At 39.1% G+C, this 27,134-nt stretch overlaps 1 protein-coding gene and 1 pseudogene across 19 annotated transcripts in view; one reads left to right on the top strand and one right to left on the bottom strand.

Annotated features, from left to right (window-relative positions):
- Usp49 (ubiquitin specific peptidase 49) overlaps positions 1–27,134 on the top strand; it is an 89,580-nt gene that overhangs the window by 47,760 nt on the left and 14,686 nt on the right. The window lies entirely within an intron of this gene.
- Positions 14,880–15,011, bottom strand: LOC125617568 (annotated as a pseudogene).

Raw genomic sequence — 27,134 nt, 5'->3', positions numbered from 1 at the left:
GGCCAGTGTGGCTGACAGGGGGTCAGGGAGGGGGATGATGATGAGTGCTGAGGACACAGAGATAAGGGGGTCTGAACAAGTAGGGCCTTCTTGGGCCTTCTAAAGATTCAATAGAAATAAAGCCAGGGTTCATAAAGAAGAGTCAATAGGATTTGGTTCCTGATGGAATGTGGGAGGTTGTAGAGAGGAGTCTCTAACACTATGGCTTCATGGGTGAAAATTAAGCAGCTGGAGCAGGCAAGCTTAGATCCAATTATCATGGAAATCTCTCTTTTATTACAACTTTGGGGAGAGGTAATATTGATTACATCCATTATGAAGTGGAAAGTCTCTCACCACAAAATGGATTTTCCTTGGGTTTGGGGACAGACTTGAGTATACAGTAACCAGGAGGATGCCTGAGTGATGGGCCAACAGTGCTAGGCTAGATGAAGCCCTTAGGATACTGAAAACTGCTCCCTAACACACATCTCGTGTCATTACATACACACAGTATTTGCATTTTGTCCTCATCCTCAGTTTTTAAGATGGTGCTAAATTCCTGGTTGACATAACGTAGCTGAAGAGTACAGCAGCTGCTTCTACTGAAAGAGAAGTCATTATGACTCTGTGTCTGCACTGAACATGGTTTTGGGAGATTCATCCATTCATTGGAGTCTCATAGGTCTCCCTATGATGCCTGGGTTATAAAGATGACAATGACATAATCATTATTCCAAGGTCTCAGAGGACTTCGAAGTAGAATCATGTGGACAAAAGAAGCCAGGGATTTTAGTTTGACATGCCATATGTTGGGTGTGAAGAAGGCTATGGAAAGACCAAGAAGGAATTCCTTGGACTCTAGGCTAAGTTGAGCAGACTTCTAAAGGAGGATGCCTCTGACTCCACAGCCTTTTCATTTACTGCCTCAGGTGTGTGCGATACTCCCTTCCACCTCTGTCTTCCCTCCTCTCCCTCCTTCTTTCCTACCTTTCTTGCAGAAGAGTGAACCCAGGGCCTTGCAAATGTTAAGCACACACTTCATCACTAAGCTGCACCTCTAGCCCACTTCTGTCTCTCCTAAGCCCCTCAGACTTATCCTCTTGAGGAAAACTTGTGTTTATAGGTCCCTGAATGACCTTCTCTATTCTTTTTAGCAGTGTTTTGTAGATTATATTAACCAGGGAAGAACAATGACACTTATCAGAAAGCAAATAATATAAACAGGTTCATATGGAATTTATGTCAAATTTATAATTAAAAATAATATATTAATATTATTTATTTTAATATTATTTTATATTAATAATATATTAATATTATTTGTTTATTAATATTATTTTATATTAAATAATATAAAATAAAACTATGGATAAATAGCTTTAAAAATGAAATGGATTTGGCTGGATGTGGTGGTGTATTCCTGTAATCCCAGGTACTTGGGAAGCTGGGGCAGGAGCATCACAAGTTTGAGGCTAGCCTAGGCAACTTAGTGAGACCCTGTCTCAAAATAAAAAGAAATTAAAAGATCTGGGGATGTGGCTCAGTGGTAGAGCACCCCTGAGTTCTATCTAGTACCATAAGAGAAAAAAAGCCAAAAAGGAAAGAAAAATTTTGCCCTTTAAAATAGTATTTCTCAGACTTCTGTTCCACTTTCACGATTTTTGCCACATTCTAGTAATATCTGAAGAATTAACATTTTCCTGTAAGCCAAATTACTTTGCTTTTTAACTTAAAAGCCTACTTGAACCTCATCCTAAAAGAAATTCCAGGGGAGCCAGGCACAGTGGCACATGCCTATAATCACAGCATTTCAGGAGGCTGAGGCAGGAGGATTGTAAAATTGAGGGCAGCCTCAGCAATTGAGCAACACCTTGTCTTAAAATAAAAAATAAAAAGGATTGGGATATGGCTCATGGTAGATCGCCCCTGGCTTAGTCCCTATTTGTAAAAAAAAAAAAAAAAAAGAACCACAGGATAGATTTTCTCCTATTTTATAAAACAAAATAATACATTTTTAATTTAAAAATATTTGCTCCTGGAGGATTCCAGTTCTGGGTAAGACAGAAAAAAATACATTTTGCCTAGCCTCTCCTCCTGAATACAGCTCAATATCTGGATGGAATGCAGAGAGCAGCAATTTGAGGACTCTGAAAAGTAAATAATAGCAGGTAGATTAGAGAAGGCCAGGACTTAAAGTACCACCAATCTAGTCAGGAATTTCTCCTTTTATTCTTAGCACCTCTGGCCTGGAATCAAGGGAGCCAGACCTCAAAGTCAGTGCAAGGCATGACACAGCTCCAGGATAATCCCCCTAGCTCTGACTTGGGTGGGAAAGGAGACTTCCAATGATCAGGAAGAAATAGGAGAAACTTCCACTCTGAACAGTTTTCTCCACTCCTCTGTCCCGGTCCCAGTGTGATCCGCTGATGGTGTCGGCAGTGATGGCAGAAAGGCTGGAGTCCTAAAAGGGTGCTGCAAACGCCTACCACTTTTTTTTTTTTCTTTTTCTGTCCTCCTATCACTTACCCCTGTAATATATTGTAGTCTAAAGCCCCAGCCTTTAGACTGACAGGAAATGAGAGCCCTAGGGAAGCGGAACACTTGGGAGAAAATGGAATGAGAACCTTGGAAAAGAGACCCATAAAGTTGTTGATGATCTTGGGCTCATCCCTAAACAGCACATGTATGAATCCGATCCTAAGTCTTTGAGAACTGAAATGTGAGTTAGGTCACAACCCAGGTCCTAGGCTGGCCACTGGGTAGTGCTCATGCCAGACAGATCGGAACAGCTCTGCAAAGTTTGAATGTGGAACTGATATTTAAATTATACCCACAGAAGGTTGGTTGGAACTGTGACCTGAATCCAATCAGGTTGATTGCTTAATAAATAAAAAAATTAACATTCTTTGGGGGATTTAAACATGCTCAGTCTTGTCATATTTAAAATACTCAGGATACAAAATTATTCAGCCTATAAAGAACCAGAATAATCTTAACTCGTGTGAACAAGACAACCAATTGATACCATCACTGAAATGACAACTTTCCCTCACAGTGTGTTCTTACCTTCTGTCGGATTGGCAAGCCTAGGCCACATTATGTACTCTGTTGACCCAGTGATCATTGCTAGGCAGAATCCTGCAGAGACTGGTTGATATTTTTCAGGACCCACCCCTGTGCTATTTCCAAGGCCAGCTTCTCCTGAACCGCAGGCCCTGTGCAGGAGGAGTGGATACTCAGCGGGAAAAGCAAAACAAAACTCCTGCTGTCAGACTTCATGAACTTACCTTTCTAACTCTTAGATTGTAAGAGACCTTTCTATAGTGAGGGACAAAGAGCACTGAAAGGAGATTACAAGTCAGATGGCTCAGTACAAATTTTATTAAGCTCTTTGTGTGTTTTCCCTATGTGGATTGTTCTTTCCATTTTTTTTTTTTTTCCTGGGCAGATGAGTTAATATGACTTCAGGCCAACCGTCACTTTAGCACAAAGATAAATAAGGAGCTAAAGAATGCAGAGCAGAGAGCCACCTGATTCTTTGTAGTTGAAGATGATAGTCACTGACCGGCAATTGCAGATCCTCACCAGCTTCACACCCTGGTCTGTGATTTTAGCTGCAGACTCCATATACTGAGCTTGGCACAGTTAGAAGCTGCCATCCCCTCTTCAGAAAGAAATACTCCAGGTGCTCATCAAGGAACCCTCAGTATCCGCCACCATGATTCTCTGGGTCCCTAGTGGTGCTACATCATTTGAAGCTGTACCATAGTGTGTCTTCAAAGTGTTTCTTTGGCATATTCTGCTTGATTTATCTCTGTTCAACTTACCACCCAGAAGCTACTTGGGAATGCAAAGCAGAGAAGTTCAGAATGCATGCTTGAGAGAAAGGCTGCTGAAGTGTCAGAACTTATTAATATTACAAGTTCTTAAAGCCTTAAAGGTGTCAAGTTTTCAGTTGTGCAGGCCAACAAGGGTTCTGAAAGAAGGTAATTTTAAATCACAAACAAACCTATAACATTTAAATGGCAGGGCAGGTTGTAGGAGCTTCTTAAGAGGTTGGATTTTATTTGAAGAGGTAACTAATAATAGCCTAGAACAATCATTTGCCCAGAAAGATCTGTAGTTACCTCTATAGCACTCAGCCAGTGGGAAAGGAGTCTGTGGGGGCTCTGCTGGAAGAATCTCAGCAGGGAGCAAGCTTTGCAACTTTGTTAGCAGTGTCATCTTGTTATTTGGAGGAAGTGTCATGATCACTGTGTAGTAACTGTCATTTCTTCAACTCTGTGTTTCAGGTATTACTTTAAACATTTTGTTATTTCTTAACTAATTTAATGCTTACAACAAACCTGCATAGTAGAAATGTGTTTGTTTATGTTTTATGGATGAGGAAATTGGTCCAGAGAGCTCTTTTGCAGTCACAACTATAAAGAAAGAGCTGAAATTCCAACCCAGGCAGCTTGGCTTGACTTTTTAACTGCTTCTCAGTTTATTTGTAAATGGGAGATTTAAAATTGCTGCCTTAACATTTTACTGAGTTGTAGAGAGCAGAAAATGATAAATAAAAGTACTTTTAGGGCTGTGGTTGTGGCTCAGTGGTAGAGAGCTCACCTCATATGTGCGAGACCCTGGGTTTGAGCCTCAGCACCACATAATAAATAAGTGAAATAAAGGTATATATAAAAAAGTTATAGATATTTTTAAAAAGTACTTTTAATGAGGGAATGGAATATATAAAAGAAAACTTAAGGGGCTAGGAATGTAACTCAGTGGCAGAGCACTTGCCTACCTTTTGTGAGATACTGGGTTCGATCCTTAACACAACATAAAAATAAACAAATAAAATAAAGACATGTTGTCCACCTGCAACTATAAAAAAATAAAAAAAAAAAGAAAGAAAACTTAAGCAGAAGAGCCTAAGACCAATGCCAGAAGTTATCATGAGAAGCTCTTCTCCAGAGAATTCTAATGTTTAAAATCATAGAACCATAAGGTAAAAGGGCTCTCCAAGGCTTTGTTTTAAGAGGACTTGATCTGAAGCAGTGGCTTCCTGATGTTTTTGATTTCATGGATCTTCAAAAGATGCACTTATGTAGCCAGGTGAAGTGGTGCACACCGGTAATCCCAGCGACTTGGAAGGCTGAGGCAGGAGGATTGCAAATCCAAAGCCAGCCTCAGCAACTTAGCAAGGCCCTAAGCAATTTAGTGAGACCCTGCCTGGCTCAAAACAAAATATGAAAGAAGGACTGGGGATATGGCTCAATGGTTAAGTGCCCCTGGGTTCAATCCCCAGTACCGAAAAAGAAAATAGATGCATATGTGTGCATGCACACACTCACCAATCTAAACCTCCATCTACTTACCTTTACCAGAAGAGAAGAGCATTTTTACACCAAGAATGTTGGAGAGATATAAACTCTTAATAAAAAACCAGTGTTTCCCCCAAACAAAACAAATTAGCAATCTCATCCTGGCCAGTAAAATTATTGGTCTGGAGATTAGTGGTTAGGGAACTGATTCATCTGGACTATTTTGGGTTAGGATAAGTTATCTTGGGATCAAATGAATTCTCAAGTAATAGTATTATCTCATTGGTTGGAAGCATATTTGGAGAAATACCAGTTGAACTGTAGCTTACCCTGTTTCTGTGTGTGTGTGTGTTTGTGTGTGTGTGCGTGCGCACGTGCATGTGTGTATATGTTTGTGTGGTGCTGGAATGAAATCCAGGACTTGTACATGCTAGGCAGGCACTCTACTACTGAACTACATCTCTAGCCCTTTTAAAATTTCATTTTAAGACAGTCTCACTAAGTTCCCCAGGCTGGCCTTGAACCTAAAATTCTCTTGAGTTGGCCTCCCTAGTAGTTGCAGTTAGGTGTGTACCACTGTGCCTGGCTTCTTAGTTAGGCTTTTGGTGGTTGCCTTGGTACCTGAGATCGTCTTTCCATCCAGATTCTCTGAGCTTATGTTTTATCTTCCACTTGAGATTATGAATTTTGAGGTCTTGTTATATGTTTTTTTTGGTGTTAAATGTAGTTCTTTATATATCCTGGAGATTGATGTTTTGAGGTGCAGGTGGCAAAGATTTTCTCCCATTCTGTAGGCTTTCTCTTCATGTTCTTGATTGTTTCCTTTGCTGTGAAGAAGCTTTTTAGTTTGATAAAATGCCATTTATTGATTCTTGATTTTTTACTTCTTGTGCTTTAGAAGTCTTATTAAGAAATTCAGTTCCTAAGCTGACATCATGGAGATTTGGGCCTATTTTATTATTATTATTACTATAATTATTATTAAGCACAGGGTCTCTGTTTTAGTGCCTAAGTCCTTGATCTACTTTGAGTGAGTTTTGAGCAGGGTGAGAGATAGGGGTTTAATTTCATTTTATTACATATGGATTTCCAGTTATTCAGCACCATTTGTTGAAGAGGCTATCTTTTCTCCAATATATGTTTTGGCGCCTTTGTCTAGTGTGAGATAACCGTGTTTGTCTTCTATTCTGTACCATTGGTCTTCATGTCATTTTGGTGCCAATACCATGCTGTTTTTAATACTGTAGCTCTGTAGTATAATTTAAGGTCTGATATTGTGATGCCTCCTGTTTCACTTTTCTTGCTAAGGATTGCTTTGGCTATTCTGGGTCTCTTATTTTTCCAAATGAATTTCATGACTGTTTTTTCTATTTCTATGAAGAATGTCATTGGGATTTTAATAGGAATTGTATTAAATCTGTATAATGCTTTTGGGGCTATGGCCATTTTGACAGTGTTAGTTCTGCCTATCCATAAGCATGAGAAATCTTTCCATCTTCTAAGGTCTTCAATTTCTTTCTTTAGTGTTCTTTGGTTTTAATTGTAGAGGTCTTTCACCTCTTATTAGGTTGATTCTGAAATATTTTATTTTCTTTGAGGCAATTGTGAATGGGATAGTTTTTCTAATTTCTCTTTCAGTTGATTCATCACTGATGTATAGGAATGCAGTTGATTTATGGGTATTGTTGTTGTTGTTATTATTATTATTCCATGGATTGAACCCAGGGGTGTTTAACCACTAAGCCACATCCCCATCCCTTTTCTATGTTATTTAGAGACAGGATCTTGCTGGGTTGCTTAGGGTTTCACTAAGTTGCTGAGGCTGGCAATCTTCCTGTCTCAGCTTCCCAAACTGCTGGGATTATAGGCATGTGCCAACCTGGCTGATGTTAATTTTATATCCTGCTACTTTGTTGAATTCATTTATTAGATCTAGAAGTTTTCTGGTGGAATTTCTTGGGTCTTCTGAATATAGAAGTTTTAAATGACCTGTCTTCAGGTTTGCTCCTTTTTGCTTTTACCTAATCAAGTCTGCAGTTGAACCCTTCTGATGAATTTTAGCTTCAATGATTGTGTTTTTCAACCACAGAGTTTGTGTTTGCATATTTTTAATAGTTTTAGTTTTGTTTATGCATTGTTTTCTTAATTTCACTTAGTTTAATATCTGTATTCTCTTTTAGCTTATTGAGCATCTTTAAAACAGTTATTCTTTGTCAGGCAGTTCATAGATCTACATTTTTTAGGATCTGTTTCTGGAGTTTTATTTAGTTGCTTTAAGCTGTATTTCCCTGTATATCTTGTACATCTTGTAATCTTTTGCTGGGATTTGGGCATTTGCTAAAGTACCTCCCCAGGTCTTTGTGTGATGGCTTTGTGTAGAGGAAGACCTTTACTAATGAGCCCTGCTAATGGCTGTAGGATTTTTTTCAGATCTCTTGCTCCCCCTGACATCTTCCTGATGTCAATGTGCTGCTTTCCTTATTTTCAGTGGCTTCCAAGCTCTCATGGTTGTCTGTTCAGTACTCTGTGTCAGGTGAGATAGATAGAATATTGAATACACAGTCTACTTATTTTTGTCCAAAGAGAGGAAGCCCAGTGTGGGGTAGGGTGGTGGAGGTAGGATTTCAACACCCTTTTGTCCTCTTGTCTTTGCTCATACTATCCTCAAGGGCCTCACACTACCTTCAGCTAATTCTTTAGTAAATAAATTTAATATCTATCAGGCATTCCATTGGCCCTGGAAAGAGTGGAAGAGGCATGGTTCCGGCCTTCTCTGTACTTCCTTTGGGGAAGGACCTGTAGCTGCCTAGTCCACCATTGTGTGGCTAGCACTCCCTCTAACGCTTTTATGTTTAAAGCATTTTGGTGGGCTTTGGAGATATGAGGAGATGGTAGCTTCCCTGAAATAACGTACCTTCTGAATGGGAGGACCGATTTATAAATTAAAAATATCAATATTTAAAAGACTGTAAAAAGTAAGCAAACAACCTATAAATGCAATATGAACTCAAAATAGGACGTCATAAGTAGTTGGACTTTAAACACAGGGTGGAAGAAAAAGTAAGCCTCTCCAGATGGTAAGCTACTTGTAGGCAGTTATTATTGGTAGAGGGTGTTTGGGTAAGATTGGGTGGAAATTATTTTCCATTTAAAATGGATGAGGCAAAGCTGGGCATAGTAGCACATGCATGTAATCCTAGCAACTTGGCAGGCTGAGATAGGAGGATCCCAAGTTCAAGGCCAGCCGTGGCAATTTAGTAAAACTTATCTCGAATTTAAAATAATAATAATAATAATAAAAAGGACTGCAGCGGGCAGGCGGGCTGGAGTTGTGGCTCAGTGGCAGAGTGCTTGCCTTGTACATGTGAGGCACTGGGTTCGATCCTCAGCACCACATAAAATAAGAACAAACAAAATAAAGATAATGTGTTCATGTATAAGTAAAATATATTTTGAAAAAAAGGACTGGGAATGTAGCTCAGTGGTAGAGCATACCTGGATTCAATCCCCAGTACTGCAAGAATGAATGAATGAATGAAAGAAAAAAGTAGATGAGACAGAACTTTTCAGTCCATGGTAAGTGTAGAGTCATGGAGCCAGTCACAGAAATGGAGAGATCAGGGATGGGAGTGTTAGTTTGCCTGTTTAACAGGACAAACATCGTGTCCATTGGTCAAGGTATCTTTATTTCAGGACTTTTGAGTACTGCTTTCTAAAGAAAGACTTTTAGTATTCCCTAAGAGCCAAAAGAAATGTCTCCTTTCTTAGCTGCCCTCCAGCTTACTCTGTCTACTTCTGTAAACTTCCTTCTCACCTACTCACTTCCTATTCTGTTTAGTTTTCTTTTACCCACCTTTCCTTAGCTTGCTTTCTTTGTTTCTTAAAGCAACAGTTGTGTTTACATCCCAGTGCCTTCCATTTTCCAAACTTGAGTAACCTAGCAAAACTAAGTTGCAGTCAAGTTGTTTTTCATGACTGCATTTTAGCATCTTATAATAGGAATGTTAACAGCATGAGCATTCCTTTAAGTTCTCTAAAGCCTTTCTTGCATGCTAAATGTATATTTGTCATTGTTTCATCTAATCATCTACCTGTCCAAAAGGCATTACTACACCTTTGTTACTTTGGAAAATACTAAATAAATGTAAGACACAGCAACCCTGTAGTCAGCTATGTTCTCTAAACTAAGGATTGCCCCCATAATGGTGGGCAAAAACTTACACTGAAGACTTAGTGGTGGTTTGGGGTTAGAATGTTGCATCATCCTCAAGAATTACCACCACTTTCCTTCTTTCCTTTGCCACTATTTCCCTATTTCTACTGTCATATCTAAGAAACAGGAAGAAAAAAACAATGTCTCAAGTACAGATGGTCCTCAATTTATGATGGTTCAACTTGTGATTTTTTGACTTTACAATGGTATGAAAATAGTACATATTACGTAGAAACCACGCTTCAAATTTTGAATATTCATATTTTCCTGGGCTAGCAATATGAAGTACAATACTTTTTCATGATGCTGCGTAGTGGCATCAAGCTGCAGCTCCCACTAAGCCATGCAATCAGGAAGGTAGACCATGAATACTGTACAGTGTGCTATTGTATTGCTAAGCTGTGATGTTCATTCAGTAGGTTAGTTATATTCATTGCACTTGGAATCATACACTAAATAATCTGGGCTTAGGTTAATAACCAGGATCTTACATATGGACTGTCAGCCCACTCTTCACCAGTTGGCCCATTAAGGATATGGAATGAAATCTTGCTACTATTTCTTACATTTCCTTTGCATCCATACTGTGATAATTGTGTCCACTTCTGCCTTTGTTGAACTAGATTTCACACCTGTGATGTGTGGCAGGTATGAGAATTCTGACCCATAACAAAGAGAAATATGGGGTAGGTATTTCACATGGAATTTTTTATACTTTTTTGAGTTTTCAAACTAGACTCATTTCTAAAATCTTATTTAGAGTATGGAGGAAGCTATTGGAGAAAGGTTACATGTCAGTGCTTAAACATTTTATCACCTATTATAATTCTCAAATTATTAATCATTTATTTTAACTGAGAATTAATAGAGAAATATATGTAATGAAAATAAACAAAAATTTACTTCCCTAATTATAGGTCTAAATTTCTTATTAATGGGAATTTAAGTCAAAGGCACCTTCCTCAAAAAAGGGCAGAAAAACAGCTAGAAGTACTGTAAGATCTTCGATCACAAAAGAGTTAAAGAAATATTGAATTAGATTTATTTATTTATTTATTTTTTGTATTGGGGATTGAACTCAGGAGCACTCAACCACTGAGTCACATCCCCAGCCCTATTTTGTATTTTATTTAGAGGTAGGGTCTCACTGAGTTGCTTAGGGCCTCACCATTGCTGAGGCTGGCTTTTGACCTTGCAATCCTCCTGCCTCAACCTCCAGAGCTGCTGGGATTACAGGCGTGTGCCACCGCTCCTGGCTAGATTTAATGTTTTTAAGATATCAAATTTGTCAATCATTTTAGTTAATTGAGATTTGTGGCGTTGCCTAATCCTGTTCTGACTGGCTTCTGTGCCTCAGTGCTTATTATATCATAGGTGTGTGCTCAGTAAATATTTATTTACTAAATTAATATCTAGTGATAAAGTTTTGCCAAAAATGCCCTCTAGTGGAAGCTGGTATCTTTGAACAACATAGTCCCCATAATAAGAATGAATATCTGGTTGAAAAAAAAACTAACTTCATTTAAATATGACACATATTGTGAGCCATTAAAAATGGCATCTTTAATGTGCTTTTTTTCCCTGTCTTTGCAAACAACACACCATGTGTACAGTTGTCTAAAAAACCAAGTCTTTTTAAACGTTTGACCTTTGTGTCTGCATGTACCAGTTTTGTTTATACTAGGACCTAGGCAATTACCCATACATTCTCGTGTAGCTTGGAAAGCATGACAGTCCGCTGTGGTACCTGGCAAAGGAGCTGGAACTGGGAAAGAATAGGTTAATGAGCAATCACAGACTTTCAGAAGATAATTATATCTGCATAATGCAAAAGCATTTCAATTTATTTATCAAAGAGAAGGAGCTCCACCTAGGATTAGAAGTCAAGATAGGCATCTAATATCAGTAAAGGATGCTCAGGGGAAAATTAGGATTGAATTTTTATTTTTTATTTTTTATTTTTTTTTTTAATATTTATTTATTTATTTTTCGGTGGACACAACATCTTTGTTTGTATGTGGTGCTGAGGATCGAACCCGGGCCGCACGCATGCCAGGCGAGCGCGCTACCACTTGAGCCACATCCCCAGAATTTTTAGTTCTTATATCAAAATCCCTGGGAAGGCAGTGAGTGTATATCCTTTGCCTTAAGCAGAAATATGAAATATGGCTGGGAAACTAGATAAACAACTGAGGGCTGTGGGCAATGAGGTATTCTTTGAGGTAGAGATTCATGTGTGGTAGAGTGGGCAGGAAAAGACCATTATGAAAATGATGAACCTGCCAGGCATGTGACACATGCTTGTGATCCCGTGACTCAGGAGGCTAAGGCAGGAGGATCATAAGTTTGAGGCCAATCTCAGAAACTTAGCAGGCTCTGAGCAACTTAGGAGGATGCTGTCTCAAAATAAAAGAGAAGTAAGGGCTGGGCATGTAGCTCAGTGGTAAAAGGCCCCTGGGTTCATTCCTAAGTACCAAAAGTGAAGGGGGGAAAAAAAGGAAAGAAAAATGGGGCTTTGAGGATTAGAACAGAAGAGGATGGATAGCATGGCAAGGAGGTAAGTGTATCTGGGGACTTCTGATTAGTAGACCAGACTATCTGGTTGTTTGTATTTAAAAAAAAAAAAAAAAAAAAAGTGGAGATAATATTAGAAGCTAGTCCAGAGTCAGATTGTTTGGAATACTTTTGAAAGTCCGGTTGAGAAACTTGGACTTTATCATATGAGAAAGCCATTAAAACTGGTAGTTGTGGAACAGTGTTAATATTAATTATGGCTTTAGAAGCCCAAGAAAACTAGTAGGGAAGGGAGATGATTCATTTACTTCAAAAGTGATGGTACCACTCTTTTTCTTTCCCCCCAGGGCTGAGGACTGAACCCAGGGCTTTGCATGTGCTAGACAAGTGCTCTGCCACTGAGATAAATCCCCAACCCTGATGGTACCACTCTTTACAGCAATAAAACCAGTGGTCTTAGTGAAGGGGCCTATCATGCTCTCCATGCCCCTCACCCTGTACCAGGAGTACCACAGGCCTCAGCTCTGAGTCCTGTAGTACTGGAGTATCATACCCCTTTCCTAAATTCTAATTGCTTGAACATCTGATTGTTTCCTCCATCATTGTCCTTCTTTCTAATAGTAGCATACTATTTATTTGAATATTTTCTTTTTAAAATTCTTTATTGTGGTACCAAGGATTGTGCCTAGGGGCATTCCACCACTGAGCATCCCCAGCCCTTGTATTCTTTTTTATTTTGAGACAGAGTCTTGCTAAGTTGCCCAGGTTGACCTTGAATTTGAGATTCTCCTGCCTTAGCCTCATGAGCAACTGGGATTACAGGTATGCACCTGGCTTAAATGTTTTCAAAAGTATAAACCAATGTGGGATTTCTGCAGGGGTTAAAGTAAACACTGGATCACCTAGACACACTTTCCCAAGGCTTAGACCTGTGATTACTGGATTTGAGAGTCTTTTTTTTTTTTTGTAGTGCTGGTGATTAAACCCAGGGCCTTGGGAATGCTAGGCAAGGGCTCCGCCACTGAGCTGTACACCCAGCCCTGGATCTTGCTTTGAATTTAGCTACATCAACCACTAAAACCATCTTATAGAATGTCCAAAAGAGACAGGTTTGCAGGTAAAATTTTTCAGGTCTTTCTAGAACAGATAAACCTTGGAACAGAACATTCTAGAGCTAGGGAAAGTCACCCATCTCAGTTTTTGAAGTTAGTGTAATAGTAAAACAGGGAAGGGCAATATAAGAAAAGGAAAGACTAATCTCACTTCTGAAAATGAACTTAAAATATATATATATATATTTTAGTGCTGGGGATTGAACCCAGGGCCTTGTGCATTCGAGGCAAGCACTCTACCAGCTGAGTTATATCCCCACCCTAAATATTAACAGACTGAGGATAACATTGTATTTGAAAATAAAACATCAAGACCAATTTTTTTTTATTATATGCGGTTTTCAGCTTCAGAAAAATCTATCACTGATATAAACCAACATATTTTAAAAGGACAGTTGTATGATTTTCTTTTTTTTGTTTTTGAACATTTATTTTTTAGTTGTAGGTGGACACAATACCTTTATTTTATTTTTATGTGGTGCTGAGAATCAAACCCAGTGCCTCACGCATGCTAGGCAAGCACTCTTCCTTTGACCCACAACCCCAGCCCCAGTGTGTGATTTTCTTAATAGGTGCAAAATAAAATATTAGATGAAATTTAATATTTAGTCTGATTTTTTTTTATCCAAACTAGAAATAAAAAAGAACTTCTGTAACCTAAAGTTAACTAAAATCCCCTAGATAGACATTATACTTCCTGGTAAAACTGTAGATCCATTACCTCTAAAGTTCAGATAAGGAGATGATGCCCACTGTATCACCCTTATTGTTTACTAACAAACTAGAGTTCCTAGCTAATGCCAGAAGACAAGAAAAAAGAAATAGAAAAGAGAGGAAAGCTGTCTGTACTTAAAGATTATGAGGTCACCCAGAGAAAATGCAAAAGAATCTACAAATTATTAGAACAATTAACAGTTCAGCAAGATTGCCTGAGTATTGGATTAGAAATGTTTGAGCATAATATGAGATATGATTTTTAGGTCAAAATTATTAAATATCAGCAATTCCATATGATTCAAACTAATATAAAAGTGAATTACATTTTGGCATACTAGCAGTAACCATTTGGTAAATGTGTATTATATTTTCAAAAGATTCCATTCAAAAACTTTAAAAGGGTCCAGGAAATACTAAACGTAGATATGGATGGGAAGACTCACTACCACGAAGAGGTCAGTTTTCCCCAAAATAAGTTTATAAATTCAATGCAATGCCAATCAAACTTTCAAAAGGATTTTTTTGGACAGAATTTTACAAGTTCACCTTAAGTTTCATATGATAAAGAAACAAAAACGGATAAAGTTACTTTAAAAGAATTGGTGGGGAAGAGGTGGTATGAGCCAGCAAGATTGGCTTAACTTGTCTTTTTGGTAATGGAACCCTGTGGCAGTGGGAAATGGTGAGTCAAAAAGGCTAGTAGAATAGGAAACAAAAGCAAAACAACACAGATGTGTTAGCAACCTCAGTGCAAACTGTATAACTTTTAGGAAAAACTATAAGGGAATATCTTAATTATCTTGGGGTAAGAAATGGTTTCATAAAATATAAAATCATAAAATGCACCCTATGATTGCATGAACTATAAATCCTATGCATGACATGGCCCCCTAAACAACAGACAAGCCACACACTTATACACAGATACTTATAACACATCTAAGTGTCAGAGGCCTTACATCCAGAAATGTACAGAACTGTAATCATTTAATGAGAAAAAGGCAAATCGACCAACCAAAAAAAGGATTAGTTCATCTCTTAGAATAGGTAATGCCTATTATTTGTTTCTGACCATATTAAGTATGTTTCTATTGATAGTGCTTCAATTAGCAACAATCATGCCTCAGATAAACCTCATTGGCCACAATACTGCCACTGCACAGAGCTTTGATAGTGCTTCAAAGCAGTTGAGTTCTTATTAGTTCTGATAAGTTTTTATGTGATTGGAAGTTCAATGGTGAGTGCTTGCTTGTTATGTCAGTTCACAGCAGAGAAAAGAGAATGGCCAATATATAGTTGAAAAGATGTTCAATCCTGCTCTGGTAATCAAGAAGATGAAATTTTTTTTAAAAAAAATTTAAATTCTAATAGTGGTTGATCGCATTTAGTTAACATCGAGTTTCGAAGTCTAAGTCAGAGCTTAGCCATGTATCAGCTGTGCAATCATGGATAGGGTTCATGACCTCTAAGTTTCTTCTATTTTAAATAGGGTTAAAATAACTACCTTATCAGCTTATCATGAGGAATGAATGATATATGTTAAGTATTAGAATAGTGCCTGGATGTAGTAAGTGTTCAATAAATGACAGTTGATTTGACTTTTTATAATGCATGTTAATTATAAAAATACTGAAAAGTATTTAGCCCCAGCCAGGTTTTGTCCAACTGTTTTCTACTTGTAGAGATCGTGAATGGAGAGCTACCTATCCCTGAAAATGCCAGCTTCTTACCCAGAGCCCTCCCAGGTGGCATTACCCTGGTGAAGTCGTAACTAGGGTCTAGACCTTAACTCTAAAGGTCCAGAACTTCAATTTTGTGCGAACAAGATACAATGACCAGTTATCTTGGGAAGTGACTTATGTGGTCAAATCATCAGAGTGAAGATTAAAATTATAATGATAAATAAAACTGTTAAGCACACTGGTACTTGAGTTGGTGGTTATTGCATTTTCTCCCTGAAGGTGGGCTATGTGGAAAATCAATTTTGGTTTTCTGTGCAAGGAATAAGTGCAGAGGGAGCCTTCTGGATGACGTTAGTGACCAGTGCTCTCAGGCCCTCATAGGCTATCACCAGACTCCAGTGAGTCTATTTATGAGTTGGAGACCTGCTAAGGAAGAACTCAGTCTAATTTGCTCAGAGGACACTCCCTCTTACTGCTGATCTCCAGTCCATAGTCAAGCATAGACTGACGTCCTCAACTGTCAGATTCTGTCTAGGTCACTTTGTTCACTTTGGGGGTCCTCAGAACTCTTGTCACTCAGACCCCTGGTATCTGGTTGATACCAGAACTTAGGGTTTTGGTTATTTTAACACATGGATTTTGTTTTCACTACATTTTTCTTTTTTATTTAATTTTCAGAGAACAAACTCTTAACTGTTATTTTGGAGACACTATATGTCATTGCAATGTACAAATACAAAGTGACAATTCCTTATTTATTTATTCAGGTACTAGGGAATGAACCCAGGGGTGCTTTACCACTAAGCTATATTTCCAGTACTTTATTTTATTATTATTATTTTTTGTTTTTGTTTTTGGTACTGTGGATTTTTGAACCCAGGAACATTTAACCACTGAGTCACATCCCCAGCCCATTTTATCTTATTTTNAAAATCATATCTCATATTATGCTCAAACATTTCTAATCCAATACTCAGGCAATCTTGCTGAACTGTTAATTGTTCTAATAATTTGTAGATTCTTTTGCATTTTTTTTAGAGACAAGGTCTCAATGAGTTGTTTAAGTGCTTCACTAAATTTCTGAGGCTGGCTTTGAACTCACGATCCTCCTGCTTCAGCCTCTTGAGTTGCTGGGATTATAGGCATGTGCCACCACACAGCTCATTATTATTTTTTGAGTCAGAGTCTCACTAGTTTGCTTAGTGCTTGCTAAATTACAGAGGTTGATTTGAAACTTGTAATCTTCCTGCCTCAACCTCTCAAGTCTCTGGGGATTACAGGTGTGCGCCATCACTTGCAGTACAATTCCTTATTTCTTACTGACATCATCACCTTAATAGTCCAGCCTCTGCCTTTCCATTAAAGTCCAGATTGGATCTGGACCAGCTTGATGTCATATTTTCTTTACTGGAGGACTAGTAAGTTGGCCCCTTGGAATTAGCATTGAATTAAATGGTCCCTCAGAAGTCTGACATTGATCAGGCGTGGTGGCGCATGCCTTTCATCCCAGCAACTCTGGAGGTTGAGATAGGAGGATAGGTTGAGCCCAGGAGTTGCCTGCCTCGGAAAAATGAGACTGTCTTTTTTTTTTTTTTTTTTTTAAAGCTATACTTATTGGATTACAAGTATACCTTGTTTTATTACATCTTTGTTAAAGATATATATCTCACTGGTATTATAATCTTATGGGTATCTACATTGATTCACACAGTTATCACAGGCAACATAGAAGAGATGCTAAAGAAACATTTATGAAGTCAGGGAAGCTTATTTTGTGTGTTTTCTCTAGGGACCATCCTCATTGGTCATACAGCCTTAAGGCTCAGAGGCAGTGAGTCATACTTTTCCCTCCCTCTCTAGTTTCTTTCTGTGAACATTTGCTTATGCAGTATCTTGTCCGTCAGAACTCTGCTTTCTACTTCCTGCTACTGTAAAGGAGCCTGTGTTTAGTTATTAGTTGATTAGCTTAGCGTTTCCCATATAAGATTATGTTTGCCTTTAATGGGGACTTTGATGTCTTAATGCAAATCATGGGACTCACTGGCAGAATCGGAAGGTGAATATTTTAAAACAGGAGAAGGGGTACTAGGATTTAGTGGGACTTAAACTACAAAGAAGTGTGTTCCCTTGGTGTGCAGTGGCCCTCTGTCTGGGGAGCCTGTCTTATTCTTACAGGAGTTAGGGCCCAGTCCTCTCACCTCCTGTGCCCTCTCACTGTAGCAGAGTACCCAGAAGCACTCCTGCTTTACCCTTATACAAGAGATGAGGGTCATGCACAGTTCACGTCTTTCAAATGCCTTCTATGGTTTGTTGAAAGAGGGCCCTTTTGATATTTTTGCCACGCAGCACATTCTGCTGGATCTGTGAGTATTCAATGGACATACCCCCACTGGAGACTGAACTTAGGCTAATTCTGCTTCTTTAATTCAACTGCATTTTGTAATGCAATGGGTTTACTTTTAACAACTTTACTGGGCTTTTACTATCCTTGCTCTGTGTTGCCATTAAGCAATGTTTAAAGACCTAAGAAAAGTAGTTAATATGAGATAAACCAAATTTGTTTTGAAAGGATAGTGATTTTTCTTGTTTTTAATATAAGAGTGTCCTCTAATTGTTTAAGAATACCATACTATGAATACCTTATTAGATGAGACTCTGGATGAAATCAAGGCCACAGTGTTAGTTACTTTAAGGTGCTCCATTAACCAGCCTAATAAGGTAAAAGCCCTGTTTTAGCCAGAAGGATCCGATCAATGCAATTGTAGGGGAGGGGGAGGTTATTTGAGGGCTCACAATTTCAAAGGTCTTAGTCCAGAGAAGGTCAGCTCCATTTCTTGGGGCTTGAGGTGAGGCTGACCATGATGGCAGAACATGGTGGTAGAGGGAAGCAGCTCACATGGCATATGGAAGCAGAGAGAGTGACTGTAGCTCCAGATACATGCCCCCAATTAACCACTTCCTCCAGTCACACACTACTAGCCACCACTCATTTAATCCCATCATGGATTAATCCATGGATTGGGTTAAGAATAACAATCCAATCATTTCTCCTCTGAACCTTCTTGCATCGTCTCACACGTGAGCTTTTGGGGGACACCTCATATCCATAATAAGCCCTATGGAGGCAAAAATGAGTGGCTGATAGGAGCTTGTTTTCAGAAATAGGCAGCATAGCTGGCCATGGCAGCTGGTATTTTGGTTAGATTTAATTACTTTCCACGTACAGGAGTGTGTGCACTCTCACTTGAACCTCCCTCGCCATTCAGCTGATTCCCTTCACCACCTCCTAACACATACTCCTCTCTCTCTCCCCCTCCCTCTCTCTCTCCCTCTCCCCCCCCCTCACACACACACACACACACAACACACACACACACACATTCCCCTGCTTCCACTCCTTCAGAGAGGTTGGTGCGCTGTTGAGAAGTATTTTGCTGACCAGTAAACTGGAACAATGTTAGGAGCTGTTCCATGGGGGATTTCTGGAGTTTCGTGGGAAAAGAGTCTGCCCATGAATTCCACGTTATGCACAGTTGTTGGGAGTGCCACCTGGAAAGAAGAGTAGAAATTAACTTCGTACCTTGGTTGATATGAAATGTGATTGACATTTGACTGGCAGAGGCTCTGTTGTATTGCCAGTCTACAATAAGAGATTTGTACTTTGCCAGTTATAAAGTTATGGACAAGAGAAGGGGAAAGGGCTTTTTTTTTTTTTTTTTTGGTACTAGGGATTGAACCCAGGGGTGCTTTATCATTGAGCCACATCCCCAGCCCTTTTTCTTTTGAGGCAGGGTCTCACTAAGTTGCTGAGGCTGGCCTTAAACTTTCAATCTTCCTACCTCTGCCTCTTGAGTTGCTGGCATTATAGGCATACACCACCATGTCAGCAAGAGAGCTCTTTATGAAGTGGTTAGGGCTTCTAGAACATGATCTCAGGTTCTCTGTATACCATGAATGTCATCAGGCTGCTTATCTCAAAATCTTACTTCCTAATGAAAGCATGACAAAACATATTTGCTCTGTGCTTATCTTCAATCATCTTGCTGATGCCTGAATTTTTTGTTTTGTTTTTTAGTTTTTGGTACTGGGGATTTAACTCAGGGGCACTCTACCTCCGAGCTACATCCCCAGCCCTTTTTATTGTTTATTTTGAGGCAGGGCCTCGCTAGCTCAGGTTGGCCTCGAAATTGCCCTGTCCTTTCTCAGCTTCCTGAATTGCTACGCTTATAGGCTTTTCACCACTGCACTCAGCTCAATGCCTGAATTTTTATGGTTGTTGAAACAGTGAGTTTCCTCAGTGCCATATCCCCTAAAGGTGCTGAGGTTGACAACAGAGTCTTCTTTCTATCTCTACTCCTGTTTACCACAGGGCATGTAGTGTACTGCTTCTTGTTTATCCTCTAAGTTGCATGAGTGTGTGCGTGGCTTTTTTTACACTCTTTTTTAAAATATATATATGATTAGTTGTTGATGGACCTTTATTTATTTTATTTTATGTGGTGCTGAGATCAAGCCCAGAGCCTCAAACATGCTAAGCCACAACCTGAGCCCCTTTTTTTTATACTTTTGATGATCTATTATATACACTATTTTGTCCCTTTGCTTTTTCACATACTGTTTTTTAAACAACTCTTGGTTTCCACTATATGGCTGATTTATAATTTGTTTTACCAGTTCCCTATTAAAATTCCTGACTGTTCTCTTTGTAACATCCAGTTTTTTTTTTCCTAATATATATTTAACAAATACTCCTGTCTTCTCTTTGGACTTTTGTCATCTTTGCTCTTGAAACCAAGTGCTTTCCACATACCTGTAATCCCAGCTGATATTCAGGAGGCTGAAGTACAAGATCACACATTCCAGGTTGGCCTGGGCAATTTAGCAAGACCCTGTCTCTAAATTAAAGAGGGCTGGGGATGTCGCTTGGTGGTAGAACACCATTGGGTTCAGTCCCCACTACCACACCCATACATACGGTGTCTCTGTGCAAAATATGATGGGTCTCTGTCCTGACATGTTTGGTGTGTTGTGTGGGGCAGGGCACAGGACTAAATGTTATTGTTGTCATTTAAGTAGTAGGACATCAGGAAGATGGGGTTCCCATTTCTTAGAGTAGCCACCAAAACAGCCAACATTGGCATCTAATCTGAGGATCCATTTGTAAATTCTAGTCAGATTTGTTTTCTTTTCACAGAAATTGTTCCTTTTTTTTTTTTTTTTCTTCTCTCTGCAGGCAGTTCCCAATGTATATATGTGTCTTCCATACTAATGGCCACGTGTGGAAAGCCCTCTTCAGCCATGTGGAGAAAGTAGGGGGAGGGTATTCCCCATTTCACTGCTTGGGCTGCAGCTGGAAAGCAATTTCTGGCATCCCGAGTTGCAAATTTGAATTAATTTTCTCAGAGAAAATACATTTGAAGCCAGATGTGGTGGTACACACCTGTAATTCTTGCAACTCTGGAGGCTGAAGCAGGAGGATTACAAGTTTGAGACTAGCCTGGGCAATTTAAGATAAAAGTAAGATAATTAAAAATAAAATAACTTAAGACAAAATAAGATAAAATGGGCTGGGGGTGTAGCTCAGTGGTAGAGTGGCCCTGGGTTCAATCACCAGTACTGCAAAAAATAAATAAATAAATAAATAAATAAATAAATAAATAAATAAAAAAGATAATAAATACATTTGATAGTTAGCTTCCACAGTGGTGGTACTGGTATTCTAGTACTATAGTATAGATACATTGTAGGTTCAGTAGGCTTTTAAAATGAAACTGAGTGCTAGTCATAACATCATTTCTATGACAAAGAGTGTTCTACATTCCCTGCTGGCAAACAACCAGTTGGTGGATATTTGAACATATTGTATGGGATCTGTTGGCCAAATTTTGCCATGGCACACCAAGCATCGTGTGGACTGGGAGTAACATTAATATGACTGGGGTCAGAGAAACGAAAATAATTGGATTTTTTTTAAATGTAATTTTTGAGCCACAGTTTACTGAGACTATAGTGAGACTTGGGGGATAAGGTAGTTAGATTCCTTTCCATTGGATGATTGGAATGAGGAGGGAAAAGAGTTCTAAGGGGGAAAAAAAATCAGGGATCTTTCTTTCCCAGGAAAGGAAGAAGCTTCAGAAAGAGAAGCCATGAGAAAGCAAGGGGTATTTCAACAGACCCACTGAAGTGGCTTGGTGTCCCCAAAAGGCGGAGATACTCAGAAAATTTTGTAGACAGAATTCTAGATAAAAATCTGGTGAAGTTATGGAGAGAAATTTGGAAGGCAGCTTACAAGTGGCCTCCCAAATGGCCATCTGAGTCTAAAAGGTATTTTTTGTTTTTTGTCTTTAAAAATATTTTTTATGGAACTTTTCAAGCATACACAAAAATAAAGAGACTAGTAGAATGAATTCTATGTAACCATCAACCAGGCTCAACAGTGACCAACATTTTGACGATCTTGTTTTATTTCTTCCTGCCACTTTTCACCCCTCCCCATCCCCGCCCCACACATCATAATACTTTATCCGTAAACACCTCGGAGGTATTACTGCCATACAAATATTTCAAAAATGAAATTATAGTACCATTATCATCAAACTAATCATTACTTAATGTCATCTAATACTTACTCTGTGTTCCATTTTTCCCAGTTTTGGACTGGGAGTAGTAGGAAGGGAGGTTGGAGTCAGGGGCTGCAAAGGGGCATGAGTAAATTTTGGGCTGTGTTGGATGTGCTTATTATTTTGATTGTGACTTTGGGTATATATCTTGACAAAACTTATCAGATTGTACACTTCAAACCTTCAATAAAGCTTTTTTTTAAAAAAAAACAGTAGTGTAGATATAGACAGTATTTTAGAACATTTTCCCTCAGTTTTCTAAAAAAATATCTTTATAGTTGGTTTATGCAAATCAGTATTTAATAAGAACCACATATTATGTTTAGTTGATCTATCGCTAATCCATAGAAGATCCACTCTCCTTGCCTCCCTTTTTAGTATCATTCATTTGTTAAAGAACCTTATCTAATTGACTCTGTAGTGTTTGCCATATACTTTCTCCATGATTTGGCTAATCACAGCCTGTGGTGTCAAGTTCCTATTTCCTAGGTTTCCCCTAACCTAGTAGTTAGATCTCAAGGCTTCCTTGGACTTAGGCTCAGTTCTTTTAGCAAGATACTTGATAGGTGATGCTGCTAGGAACCATACTAGGGAGGGCCGACTGTTCTGGAGACAGATGTTGTCAGGCTTATTCACCCATTATAAAGTTTCCTGTCGGTTTTCATCTAATAGCTTAATGAACTATTAGGAGAAAATTATTTATTTCTGTATATAGTTTTTAAAAGATATACTGGGTTGTAATATATAGACAATAAACCACATATATGTAATGGGTACAATTCAAGAAGGGTATGATATATATTTGACATAGATATATGGGCATATGCATATGTATGTTTTTGATTGGTTGTCTAGCCGCTGCAGAGAACTTGGTGTTTGGGAGGCCTACTGAAGGGACAAACCATGGTTCCTATGATCAGATGTTTGGAGGTTAAACACTAATTTTCTCAGTGGTAGCAATAGAAGGGTCGCTTAACCACTGAGCCACATCCCTAGCCCCCCTCCCTTTAATATTATTTTTAGTTATTGATAGATTTTTATTTTATTTATGTATTAAATGTGGTGCTGAGAGTCGAACCCACCGCCTCACACATGCCAGGCAAGTGTGCTACCACTGAACCCCAGCCCCCCTAGTCTCATTTAAAAAATTTTTTTAGTTGTAGATGGACATAATACCTTTATTTATTTATATTTTTATGTGGTGCTGAGGCTTGAACCCGATGCTTCACGCATCCTAGGCAAGTACTCTACCACAACCCCAGCCGCAACCCCAGCCCCGCCAGGCCTTTTCATATTTTATTCCGAGACAGGGTCCTGCTGAGATTGCTTAGGGCCTTGCTAGGTTGCTGAGGCTGTCTTTGAATTTGTAATCCTCCTGCCTCAGCCTTCTGTGCCACTGGGATCACAGAACTACCCCACTTGTTTGGTGTAGAAAAATTTTCTGTGTGATAAGAGACCTTATTTGGACCTTGTTTTATCATTTGTTTGTCAGGGAGATCATGCTAAAACAAAACATAAAAACTGCTAGTGACTTTTTGCTTTCCCCTTTCAGGAAAAAAACTGTTTTCTCTTTTAGCAGATACGCTCAAGCTGTTCTGGGGTTTATTATGAACCTGGTGTTGTTTTTGGCGCCCTTCTTTACTTGTTCCATCTCAAAAGCACAAAATATATATGTTCAAGTGAGAGATCTTTTCATTCCTATCTAATTCTCCTTTCCTTTTGTCTTTAGGAAAATTCCTTTTTTTTTTTTTTTAGTACTGGAAATTGAACTAAGGATGCTTACCACTGAACTATTATCCCCAGCTCATTTTATTTTACTTTGATACAAGTTGCTGAGGCTGGACTGGAACTTGAGATCCTCCTGCCTTATCCTTGTAAGTGGCTGGTATTCCAGACATTATTACCAATGTTGTAATCCAGTCAGAATGAGACACAAGAGGTAGTTTGCCTCATGCAAGTCTCATACCCATTTGTCTGAAGTGGGGTTTCTGTTGCACTTAATGGAATTGAACTATGTGCCATTGTGCCATGTATTGTGCCCACATTTGGGTAAAGATGCCTATCTTTAATAAAGAAGAAAAACAAAGAGTTATCAAGTTAACAGATCAGGGTTCTTTTGCATTAGGATAATTTTTTCTTGGCCAACAGAAAATCCTGGCCTGTGAGTAACATGTTTCTTTTATTAGTTAGAGAATTCATGTGTTGGCATTCAAAGGGAAGTTAGATTAGGTGACTGAACTGATTCCCTGGGTTGGTGAGGGGGCTACCATGTTGCAGAGCCTGTGCATTGGGACAGACTGGGAACCGGCTACTGGGGAGGTTCAAAATATACACAGTGCCTGTTTGAGGTTAATAACATGGATGGCCTCTAGAAAGTGCAGAGCCAACACCTACTTGTAGCAAGCCAATTCCTTTGATCTGAAGACAATACAAACTACTAAGTGTTTTTATTTTGTGGTGCTGAGGACTGAATCTAAGACCTTAAGCTTGCTGGGCAAGCACTCTACTACTGAGCTGTCTCCCAACCCAACAGACTATTAAGTTTGAAGAAGCCCTGAGTAATCCTTACACAGCTAGCCTGGTTCTCTACTACTTTGAGCTGTCGCTTCTTTGCACTGTCAGGGGTAGTATTTCTGAGAAAGAGGGAGAGAGGGGATGTGTGCTCCCATGGAATTCAAAATTTTCTGATTTTAATATGAGCAGTCTTTTTTTTTTTTGCCACCTTGCCCTCAATCTAGCATCCTGGAAAAAGGACTAAGGTTTAGGCACTGACCTCTCTGGCAATAATATTTAGGTTAATGAATCAAAAAGTGCGATGCCTTGAAGGCCAGCTAGCTTTATTCCACAGATGGCATCTCCTTAGTCCCCTTCAGTCATCTTACTGATCTTGCTCATTAGGAGACCCAGACGATGGAGAGTGTAGAGCACACAGTATGATCATCACTGCTACCAAATAGAAAAGCCCAAAACATGCAGTGGCTTCATCCTCCAAACATTAATAATAGTAGTGTGCCATAATGCAGGTGTCAGTATGTAAAAATTCAACCAGAGACTGAGTTGCTGCAAGGAAATGGAAACTTAAAAAAAAAAACAAAACTTTTTTATTTATTATTTTTCTCATTATGGGGCTGGAACCCAGGGCTTGACGCGTGCTTGGAATGCTTTACCACTGAGCCACACCCCCAGGCCAGAAATAGAAACACTTTTATATTCAAAAGTATGCTGGGGTTCTGTGAGTATACCAAAAATTATTGAGTTGTATACTTGAAGTGAGTGAATTTTATAGTATGTAAATTATATCTTGGTAAAGCAATTTAAAAACATTTGTGGGAATAAAATACAATGCGATGTTGAAATGATGGCTTAAAGTTCTAGGAATAGATGAAATAAATCATTGAGAAGTGCAGACAAAACCTTAAGGAAAGCTGACATGTCAAGGAACTGGGAGACATTTGAAAACAGAGGTGAGATTACAGATGTAGGAAGAAAACCAGACCAGAATGGTAGCCTGAAGTTCAGGAGAGAATGCGCACTTGGTGTCAAATGCAGTACAAATGTGGATGGAGACTGAGCAAAGGCTAATGAATTTAACTATAAGGAAATCGCTAGTGAGTGACCTTTGAGAAAATAGTTCCCATGAAATCGAGGTGTTGGGGAGGAGCTGCAAGGAGATGAAGCTGCATAATACTCCTCCAGAGGTCAAGAGGGCAGAGGAAGGAGGAGCCTAATCAGTATCAAGGATAGTCTAGAGGCAGGGCAACCTTGTGTCTTTCTTTTTGTCTCTGTCTCTTTCTTAAGTTAGAATAGACTTAATATTTGCAGTGAGAGGAAGGAAGCAAACAAGAGGAGAGAGTGGAAGTACAGAGCGCCAAGGCCTAGTTCTGTTTCTTCTATGGTTAGAGAAGTCAGTATTTGGTACAGAGTAAAGCATTTTTACTGTCATTTGCTGTCAGATGACAGATGTCAAAGCATCTGTCTTTTTTGTTTTCTTGGACAATGGCAGGGATGGTCCCTCCCCATGAACAAACCAGTGTTTTGTGATTGGCCATCCTGGGATTGAACCCAGGGCCTCAGGCATGCCGGGCAAGGCTGAGCCACTGAGCCACATCCCCAGCCCTACTGTACTCTTTTTGCATTGAAGAAAGCTCATCCTAATATCATACCAGCATAATGTATCATAAGGTATCATAAGGTGATACATTATGCTGGTATAACCCCAAATCTGCATAACCCCCAATTACACAGTTATTCTTGAACACCAGCATTTGATTACTGACAACAAATGATAGTCATCTTGCAAGGGTTCTGACACCAGCACATCAGGTCCCATCACCTGTGGCCAAGACCTGCTGCTTAATGGATGTTCCTGTTCTCAGGTCCAAGAGCCAGAGAATACATTTCATCAGAGCTTTTGGACTTCTCTCAGAAATTTCAGTCCCTCCAGGGGTCTTGGAGCTGTGCTCTAGAGGTAATCCCTTGTACACTCCCCTACACACTCCCACTCAGGGAGGGTGGTAACAAGGGGAAGGGGGATGTGCAGCAGCCTGCAAGGACATTCCACCTATTCAGCAATCTCCACCTCACATGGCCCTTAGCTTCCCTAACCCCACCTTTTCAATGTGTGCCCTAATTTCAGTTTTGTTTTGGCTATAAATGTAGAAATTTAAAAGCTACTGTCATTGTGAAGTCCTACATAGTACTTTCGTGGCACCTTTCCCTTTTGGGTTATTAACTATATTTTAATGAGATTTTTTTTTTTTTTTCACCTAATGCTTGGGATTAAATCCAGGGCCTAGCATATGCTAGGCAAGTGCACTACCACTGAGCTACATCCCCAGCCCCTCTTAATGTGATTTCTATATTTTATGAAAGTCTTTTCCTTAATTATATATTGATAATGAATTATATTTTCTCATACCACTTGGAAATAAAATATTAGCAAAAACAAAATTCACTTTTATCACGTAATTTATAAAAATGCCTTCACT

The sequence above is a fragment of the Marmota marmota genome, unplaced genomic scaffold (assembly GCF_001458135.2).
Source record: "Marmota marmota marmota unplaced genomic scaffold, marMar, whole genome shotgun sequence".
Taxonomy (NCBI): Eukaryota; Metazoa; Chordata; class Mammalia; order Rodentia; family Sciuridae; genus Marmota; species Marmota marmota.
The sequence above is the reverse complement of the archived record's forward strand: the minus strand, read 5'-3'. Positions and strand labels throughout refer to the sequence as shown.